The 10,315-nt window shown below is 33.7% G+C and overlaps 1 long non-coding RNA gene across 1 annotated transcript; it reads right to left on the bottom strand.

Moving 5' to 3' along the window:
- Positions 1–627: 627 nt before the first annotated feature.
- Positions 628–9,830, bottom strand: LOC105883803 (uncharacterized). Its single transcript, XR_001159924.2, has 3 exons — positions 9,659–9,830; positions 1,771–1,896; positions 628–909 (listed from the first exon to the last, which is right to left on the bottom strand). It is a non-coding gene; the product is annotated as an uncharacterized LOC105883803 (long non-coding RNA).
- Positions 9,831–10,315: the final 485 nt, after the last annotated feature.

Here is a 10,315-nt window from a genome sequence, read left to right as displayed (position 1 = left end):
GGTGTAACAACCAATTCAAAGAAGAATCCAAGGACAGACACACCTGTAAGTAGGAACTTAGAAATCTATGTACAAATGGAGGCAAAGATGGTAGTTCCTGGAGCGAGGGGGTTTCCCTTCTACTAGCTCATATTAATTTGCATATATCCATACACAAAATTATTTTGCCTTATTACCAGTTATATACAACTTTCAGAGTTGTGAAATGGCTACCATACAATTAGGATCAGATAACCCAGTGGGTGTGCTATAGTAATGCACCCACTTTTTTCCTACATAACTAGAATATATATGTGAATTCTTCTTCACCTTCAGTACTACTTGTCTCTCTCTCTTGTTTCTAATACTATCACAACCCAGAGATTCTTGTGCTCATAGAAAGCTATCAGTCATGATCTCATAATTATTTGGAGGCTGAACTAACATAGGAGTATGTATTTTAATAAAAAATTATGGAAGGGAAAATATTCTTAGACAAAAATCATAACTGTATTATGGTCTCATTTTGGATAATGGAAGAAATGTTTTGGACTTAAGGCGCTGACCTGCATTCCTTAATTCCTGATATATGAAAGTTTAGGCTTATAGAATTTAAATAGCATTTCTTTTTATAGATGAGGAAACAGGAGCTTGAAAAGGTTAAAGAAGAGGCCCTAGATAATACACTAGTTGTTGGTAAACCCAGTTCTCTTGACTCCAGAAGTTATTTTTCCATTTCTTTGAATAAGATGCATTCATGAGCACTGTTCCACACGAGAGTTCAACCATGGTAACTATCACCATGAATGTGATCCAGGAGCAAACAAATGTTCATCTTGTACCTCTCCTTGACTGGAAGTTTTCCTCAAGAATGATGACATCATACACAGACTAGGACAGAGGAATAATAACTTTGGGCATCATGTAGGCCTGAAACAGCATTAATGCCGGTATTACTTAAGATAATTCATGCAAAGTGCTTGACACATAGTGAATACTCAATTAATGTTAATTAATATTAGTAAAATATAGTAAGAAAGAACTATGCCAAAAATTTTTTCACAGATTTCTCAATTTTTATATGACCTGGTTGTGCCACTTTCAGGATGCGAGGCAGGGTATGTACTACCTACATAATATTTTAGCTTTGTTCCAATTCAATAATTTTATATCTTATGTCAAATGGTTTACTTGCACATTTCCTACAGTTGGAAGTTTGTACATTGGCTGGTTGTACTCAGAAAAGATCTTTGAATCTCCCTAGAAATATATCAGTATTCCACAGAGAGGTCATGATCATCAGCCAGAAGTCACAAGTTTTCAGTGACCAGTGACATTGCCCTCTACTACCTGGTGGATGGGGTCTTCTCTCAGAAACCTCATCAGGACATGGACCAAGTGCAATAATTTAGGTACACATGAATATTGCCTAATTCAAACATAAATTCAGATCATCCATTCTGCTAAAGTATTTCTATTTTGATTGCTATAAATAATGATACTGAACATTCTTTTCTTAATAGAGAATTAGGAACTGCCAGAGGCACAATCCATCTGTAGCATCCAGAAGGAAACAATAAAAATAAATGTTTATATATTCCTGTTTTTAACTTGTTATAATTAGAACCCCAATGACCAGAGCTATTGAAATCATTTGGTCCAGATTTTCTGCCAAGTCTATAAAATGGGCTTTTATCCAAAAAGATTTCTATATGCCCATGAAAATAAAGGGGAAGGAAAAAACCTTTCAAAATTGTTTTTAGTTGTTCAAATATAAAGAAATGAAATGACCTGTTTTGTTGTTAGGTTCTCCCACTTCTTTTCTTCTCTTTAATGAAAGGTTATTTGGATTCTGAAGTCATGCTGAAATTGGGTCCATGGAATGATAAAATTCCTCTCTTTCTTTTTACTTCAGCTCTGTAGAAAAAAGCAGATATTCTAGTTAGTTCTTGAGACTTATAAGTTATACAACCTAAACCCAAAATGCCATTTATTTGACAAAACTCTGTGTTGTATTTATGGGGAAAGTACAAATTTCCTAATCCTAGGGTGATCCTATTTCAAATCTTACTAGATATCTTTATGATTTTGTTCCCTCTTTTGAAAAGCCATTTTCATGATACTCTTTGATAATATCATCTTTTCAGACATCACTATCTCCATAAATTGAAATTCATTTCTTCATAGACAACAGAACAATTGTTTTCTTTTAAATAAAATTCCCTCTATTTACTTTCCTTTATTCCTATTAATATTTATTGCACAATTTCACTGTAATAGACACAATGCAATATGCAGAATAGATTCTCACTAATCTTAAGAGATTTATATTTTCAAGTAAATAAATGAATCTCTTCTAATTTGGTATTTTTTCTCCAAGGTACTAAGGAAATATTGTGTAGGGTCAGCTACATTTAGAGATCAAAGGGTGTAAAAAGAGAGAGGGAAAATATCACTCACAGCAGGTAGGGCTTTTCACAACATAAGCATGATCTCATCTATTTAAAAATAGATTAGCCTCAATAAATAAGATGAGGGAAATAGTGTGTGAGATATAAGCAAAGGAAACTGGGTATCTTACACACTAAATTGATCTCAAAAGACCCTGAAGACCTTTACCAATATCAGACCCACCACCCATGCAGGACTGGTTGGTGACAAGAAGAGAAAGAACAATATAAAAGTGATAAAATCTTGTGGAACCAAGAAATAGAAAATTTAAGAACCAAAATTAAAAACAAGGTATTAGAGTAGCAAAATATTTTTAAAAAGCAAAAATGATTTTGGAAACACAAAAAAATTATTTGTGTTTATACAATGTCACTGACCCAATATAATGAAAGCTCCTTAATTTAAATATATCATATAAAAGAAACATACATAGACTATGTTGCATTATTCAATCATATGTGCCTCTAATCCTTGCTCCAGAAGTAGAAACTAATTTTATTTTTTCCTGACAGAATTAGGGTGAGGTGTGGCGATAAAGCAGATAAATATACGTTTTTGTCATTATGATAAACTTTGTAATTAAACTTAATTAAAGCTCATTAACCACCAAGAGAGAATAAGAAATAAATTTCCAAAAATGTAAAATTTTCTTTAGACATATTTTAGAATCAAAGAATATATTTTCATTGAAAGCATATCTGCATTATCAAGTTAACAGAAATGTCCTTAATAAATACATTGCCTTTTTAAACGAAGCTAGTCATCATCTCAAACTATTGAAGCAAAAGAATTATAAAAGGCACTAAACAAAAAATTATGTTTTTGTCTTCTAAAACCAATAACACTATTTGGATGATTCCCTTGATATTCAGTAAAATAGATATCAAGCAACTCATATTTCAGTTTTATTGCAATTTAATTAACTCTGCTTGATGATTTGTACAAGTGTATCTACTGTGTAAACATTCAAAAGAAGACATACAAATTTCCAACAGATTCAATGTTTGAGCATATGAAAAAATGCTCAGCATCACTAATCATCAGAGAAATGCCAATTAAAATGACAATGAGATTCCAGTCAGAATAACTATTATTAAAAAGACAAAAAATAATAAATGTTGGTGAGGATGAGGACAAATGGCAACAAATGACAATATATAAGTCTACATTATAGGTTGGAATGTAAATTAGGTCAATCTTTTTAGAAAATAGTCTGGAGATTTCTCATAGAACTAAAAGTAGAACTACCTTTAGATCCAGCAATTCCACTACTAGGTATTTACCCAGAGGAAAAGAAATCATTATATCAAAAAGATACCTGAATTTTTATGTTTATTGCAGCAATAGTCACAATAGCAAAGATATTAAATCAATCTAAGTGTCCACCAAAGGATGATTAGATGAAGAAAATGTGGTATATATACACAACGGAATACTATTCAGCCATAAAAAGAAGGAAATCATATCTTTTGCAGCAACATTAATGGAACTGGAAGCCATTATCTTAAGTGAAACAAGTCAGACACAGAAAGACCAATATCACATGTTCTCACTTGTAAGCAGGAGCTAAATAATGTTCACACATGGAAGTAGAGTATTCAATGATAGACAATGAGAACTCAGAAGGGCAAGGAGGTAGTAGGGGTGGATGATGAGAAATCATGTAATAGGTGCAATGGACACCCTAAAAGCCCTGACTTCTCCACTATGCATGCTATGCATGTAATAAAATGGCATGTGTACCTCATAAATGTATGCAAATAAAAAATCAAAAACATATAAATAATTGGAAAAAATATATAGGACATTTCTGTCATCCACAATAGTTGCTTTATGTCACTTTTCAATACAAATAACTCCCATTCCCCTCTCTAAGCCATTATTGATATTATTTTTATCACTATAAATTAATTCTGCCTATTTTTCAATTCATATAATGGGATTGGCAGTAGATATTATTATGTGCCTGCCTACTATCCCTTAAAATGTTTTTGTGATTCTTCCATGTTGTATATATTGATAATTGATATGTTTTCACAGATGAGTAGTATTCCTTTATAAGAATATACTGAAGTTTTTTATCTATTCATTTGTTGAAATGTTTTCTTATTTTCAAATATTTATGACCATTTGTATACAAGTCTTTTTGTAAATATATGCTTCTATTTCTCTTGATTAAATATGTAGGAGTATAATTTCTGGCTCACATGGTAAGTATAGGTTAAACTTTATATTAATAATAAACTACAGCCAAGCAGCTTTTTAAAAAAATTATTTATTTATTTATTTTTATTTCAGCATATTACGGGGGTACAAATATTTAGCTTACATATATTGCCTTTGCTCCACCTGAGTCGGAGCTTCAAGTGTGACCACCCCCTAGATGGTGTGCATTACACCCATTAGGCGTGAATACTTCTGCACAGCCAAGGAAACTATCATGAGAGCAAATAGACAGCCTATAGAATGAGAGAAGATATTCCCATGCTACATATCCGGTAAAGGGCTTAAACTAGAATCTATATAGAACTCAGGAAAATCACCAAGAAATAATCAAACAACCCTATCAAAAAGTGGGCAAAGAACATGAACAGAAACTTCTCAAAAGAATATAGACTAATAGACAAGAAAAATAGGGAAAAATGCTCAACATCTCTAATTATCAGGGATGTGCAAATCAAAACCACAATGAGATATCACTTATCTCCAGTAAGAATGGCTTTTACCAAAAAGTCCCAAAACAATAAATGTTGGCATGGATGCAGAGATATAGTAACACTCATACACTGTTGGTGGAACTCCAAACTAGCACAACCACTGTGGAAAGTAATATGGAGATACCTCAAAGAACTGCAAGTAGAACTACCATTTCATCCAGCAATCCTATTGCTGGATATCTACTCAAAGGAAAAAAAGATATTCTGGAATGTTTATAGCAGCATAATTCACAATTGCAAAGATGTGGAAACAACCCAAGTGCCCATTAATACATGAATGGATTAATATAGTGTAGTACATGTATACCATGGAGTTCTGCTCAGCGACAGTAAACAATGGTGATCTGGCACCTCTCATATTATCCTGGATGGAGCTGGAGCCCATTCTACTAAGTGAAGTAGCACAAGAATGGAAAACAAGTACCACGTGTACTCACCATCAAATTGATATTAACTGATCAACACTTGGTCCACATATAGTAGTAACATTCATTGGGTGCCAGGCAAATGGGAAGGCAGCCAAACAGCTTTTAATTGGTTATACAATTTTACACTTCCTTCAGCAATAAGTTTCAGTAATTCTTCATCCTTGCCAAAATTTCATACTGTTCAATACTATTCATCTTTTTCATTTTGTCTATTCCAATGGCTATGTAGTAGTATCTCACTGTGGTTTTAATTGATTAAATTTGTTGAAAATAATGCATTTGCTTACCGGCCATCAATATAACTTATTTTGTGAAATGTTTTCTTAATCTTTGGCTCATTGTTCAATGTATTTCCTTTTTGTCTTCTTATTTTTGGATTTTTAAAGTTCTTTATGTATTCTGGATATAAGTCTACTCAGATATATGTATTGACAAATTATCTACCAGAAATCAATTCCTATCAGCTTATTAATGAAGTTTGTTCAAGAGAAAAAAATATGTTTAATTTTGATGAAATCCAATTTATCCTTTTTTTGTTATTTTTATCTATTGTTTGTCTATTTTATATTTCATTAATTTCTGTTCTTTATTAATATCTTCCTTTTACTTATTTTGATTTAATTTATTATTCTTCCCTAGCTTCCCATATTGAGAATTTAGATCATTAACAAGAAATCTTTCTTCATTTTAATATAATCATTTAAAGTTACAAAATTTTTTCCAGCATATTGTGGGGATACAAATGTTAAGGTTACATATATTGCTCTTGCCTCACCTCCCCCCTCAAAACCCATTCTATTAAGTGAAGTATCCCAAGAAGGGAAAAATAAGCACCACATGTACTCACCACCAAATTGGTATTAACTGACCAACACCTAAGTGGACATATAGGAATAACATTTATTGGGTGTAGGGCAGGTGGTGGGGAGGGGATGGGTATATACGTACATAATGAATGCGATGTGTACCAACTGGGGGATGGACACGCTTAAAGTTACAAATTTTAACCTAAGCTCTGTTTGTCTTCATTGGACAAATTTTGATATTTTTAGTTTTTATTTTCATTCAAGTAAAAATGTTTTCTAATTCTCCTTGCAATTATTTATAAATGTATTCATTTATTTCAGATCATTTGAGGACTTTTTCCAAATATCTTTTAGTAATTTATTTTAAATTGAATTACTTTGTGGTTAAAGAATATATTCTATATGCTTTCAATCTTTTTAAATTTATTAAAGCCTTCCATACTTCAATGAAAAGATATTTTAAGTGCCTTTATCATCACCAAAATCACCATTAATCTCAAACTTTTCTGTGAATATTATCTTCACCTTCTTTCCCTAATTGAAATTTTGTTCTTCTCTAATGATAATGTTCTCTCTATGAATCCATCTCTTATGGTGGCTGTTTTCTCTCTCACATCGCTCAGAACATGTTCGCTAGAGATGGGGTGCTCTATGTTGCCACTTCCAGACCATTCTCCCTCACTTATCAAAATATTTTTTTTTCTCTGCTTTGAATCTCATTCCAGACTAGATCACCAATTGCCTTCCATGTTGTAGCCATCTCCCAGTCTCCCGGGTACTAAAAAAGCTCACTTCTACATGGCTTATTGGTAACTCTAACACTGTTGTTTTTGGTGATCTTTGTTGGTGATCACAATAGTTGCATAGATTATTTTTTCTTGCCCCTTAGACCCTTGCTTCTCCCTCCTTTATCTCTACTCAATTTCAGTCCTGCACTCCACAGTCATTCTGTTGACATTGTTGTCAATAGCTACAATCCCTCCCCCACTATTTTAGTTTCCAACATTCAATCCTATGCAGCATTCTATTCTCTTTCTTGTTCATTTCCTCTATTATCTCAGCACTAACAATCCTTCGCTTTCATCTGCACTTTGATTTTGTTGTATCTGACAACACTTTTACTGTTTCTTACACCCTTCATATCGTCTTTTCTTCTTATGTAAGTCACATTCCATAAACATTATTACCATGCCTTTCTTTTAACCTCACCTCCTTTTTCTTTCTCTATTGTTTTAATACATTTCCTTGGTGAAACAACAGCGCTAGTTTGATCTGACTCTTTTTTTTTTTTTATGTGGTACTGGTGCCAGCTGAAGCTGGGAGGAGAAGATACATATCATGTAGTCAAAGTTTAAATTGATGATCACTTTACACATGTAGACTCTTAATACTACCTGCTAATCGCCCCATATTTTCCTTCCTCCTTTCTTCTCTTATCCCAAACAGTTATTTTGTACCTATCTCTCTTCCCACAAATCTCTAATACATCTTTCCTATGCTTGCTCTATCTTTCTTTGTATTTCATAGGGGAAAGGACAAACGTGGATATGGTAGTAAACCCTTATAGTAGTTTCAGTGTCAAGACCCACAAGGTATACATTACAGATTGTTAGTATGAGTGACCTCCCTGTGCTACTAGTTAAGGCCAGTGCCTGTACTGTATACCAACTCTGAGACTCTGCCCTATGGAAAAATATTGTCCCAGTACTTATTTTCTCTTGCTCTCCTGCTTCATCACCTTTCTTCTCTATACTTCATGGGTATAACTACTAACAGTCATGCTGTTAAGCCCCCTGACACCTACTTCACTCTTTAGTTACTTTAGAGCAAATTCTTTAACAGTTACCTATCACTCACCAATTTCTCTTGGAAATTTTTGCCCCCAAAATACATCCACTCCAATAAGTATTTTCTCCTACAACTCTCCTGAAATTGTTCTTGTCAAAGACATCAAATACTTGCCCATTGCTAACTCTAGAGGTAATTCTCATCTTTACCATCTTTGACCTATCAACAGCTGTATATAAGATTTTTCACTCTTTACTTCTAACAATTCTTTACTTATCTGGCTTCAGGATCCTATACTTCCCTGGTTTTTATTTTACCTCTCTGTACACTTCTTAGTCTCTTTTCCTGGTTCCTTTATACTTCCTAAAGCAGAACTGGCTACATAATTTGTGAAGCACAGTTCAAAATAAAAAATATGAGGTCTCTTGTTCAAAAATTAAGAATTTCAAGGCAACAACAGAATCTAAAACAACCCTGGGACCTTTTTGAGTGTGGGTCTCAATGCAACAACCAGACATTGTGTCCAGGAAGTCAGGCTTGCCTCAGCCTCTAAGTTTTAGAGTGCCCCAAGGCACTAAGGCTGAAACTTTATGCATTTTCTCTTTTCTCTATATATCTAACCCCTATCTTACCTCATCTAATCTCTTGGGTTTAAATCTCATTATATTCTAGTGATTTCTGAATTTATATCATCATACAGTGACTCTAAACTGAATTTCCACATGTATAACTAATAAGAATTTCAAACCCATCATGCCCCTAAGTAAGTTCCTGATCTTTCTTTCAAAACTGGCTATATCCATAGCCTTCTCTAATTCTGTTAATGCAAACTCCATTCCTTCTGTTTTTCGGGCCTCAAAGCATGATGCCATCTCTGATGCATCTCATTTTAGCCAATTCTGTTAGCTCTACCTTCAAAAACCATCCAGAATATGATCATTTCTCTTTACACCCACTGCAATCATCTTGCCTAGGCTACCATAATTTCTTACATGCATTATTGAAATACTCCTCTAATTGGTCTCATGCTTCTACCATTGACTTCTTTTTAGTCTGTTCTCACCTCAACATCCAGAGTGACCCTATTATACAGAAGACAGATAACATCATTTTTTACTTAAAACCATCCAATGCCTCCCTATGTTACTCAACATGAAAGTCAAAACTCTGACTATGTGACTTACAGTCAGATCCTACATGTCTTATGGCACCCCCCCATCAAAATTGTCATCTATCTGACATCACTACTATCTCTTGAGTCTATCTTCCTGTTTCTTGGACATACCAAAATACTCCTGTTGAGCAAATCTGCATTCATTTTTCACTTTTCCTAGAAAGTTCTTATCCTGTATATATTACATAATTAGTGCCCTTATTTCCTTAGGTCTTTCCTCAAATTTTATCTTCTGTGGTAGGTTGAATAAGTGTCTCCCTACAAAAAAATATATCAATGTTCTAATCACTAGAACCTGTGAATATTTTATCTTACTTGGCAATAACAACTTTGCAGATTAAGTTGAAGATCTCGAGATGGAGAGATTATCCTGGATTATCCTGGTGGACTCAATCTAATCACAAGGATTCTTTATATAAGAAGTACCTAGGAGGGTCAGAGTGAGCAGTAGGAGATGGGCCTAGCAAGAGGTTGGAGTGATGTGAGGAAGAGGGCACAAGCCAAGCAGGTGGCTTCTAGAAGCTGGAAGAGACAAGGAAGCTAATTCTTCTATGATAGAACACAGCCCTGCCAACACTTTGATTTTAGAGTTCTGAACTCTAGAACCATATGAATAAATTTAGGTTGTTTAAACACTAAATGTGTGCTCATCTGATATAGATCAATAGAAAACCAATATGCCTTCTCACTGAGGTCTACACTGGTAACTTGTCTAAAGTTTTAATGGCCACTCTGTTTCTTTTTATTTTTTATCTTAATAGTATATGTTTCATACTGTATCACATACTGCTGATTTTATTTAGTTGCCTAATACAATGTCAGTCTTCTCCACTGAAATATAAATTCAATAAGTGCAGGCTTTGGGGCCTGATTTTTATTCACTGCCCTATCTGTAGTACCTAAAACATGCCAGGCATATATTAGGTGTTCAATAAATATTTGTTAAGAATAATGAATGAATGAGTTCAGATT

This window comes from Microcebus murinus, chromosome 2, assembly GCF_040939455.1.
Source record: "Microcebus murinus isolate Inina chromosome 2, M.murinus_Inina_mat1.0, whole genome shotgun sequence".
In the NCBI taxonomy this organism is placed as follows: domain Eukaryota; kingdom Metazoa; phylum Chordata; class Mammalia; order Primates; family Cheirogaleidae; genus Microcebus; species Microcebus murinus.
Note: the sequence above shows the minus strand (reverse complement) of the source record. Positions and strands in the feature narration are given on the sequence as shown.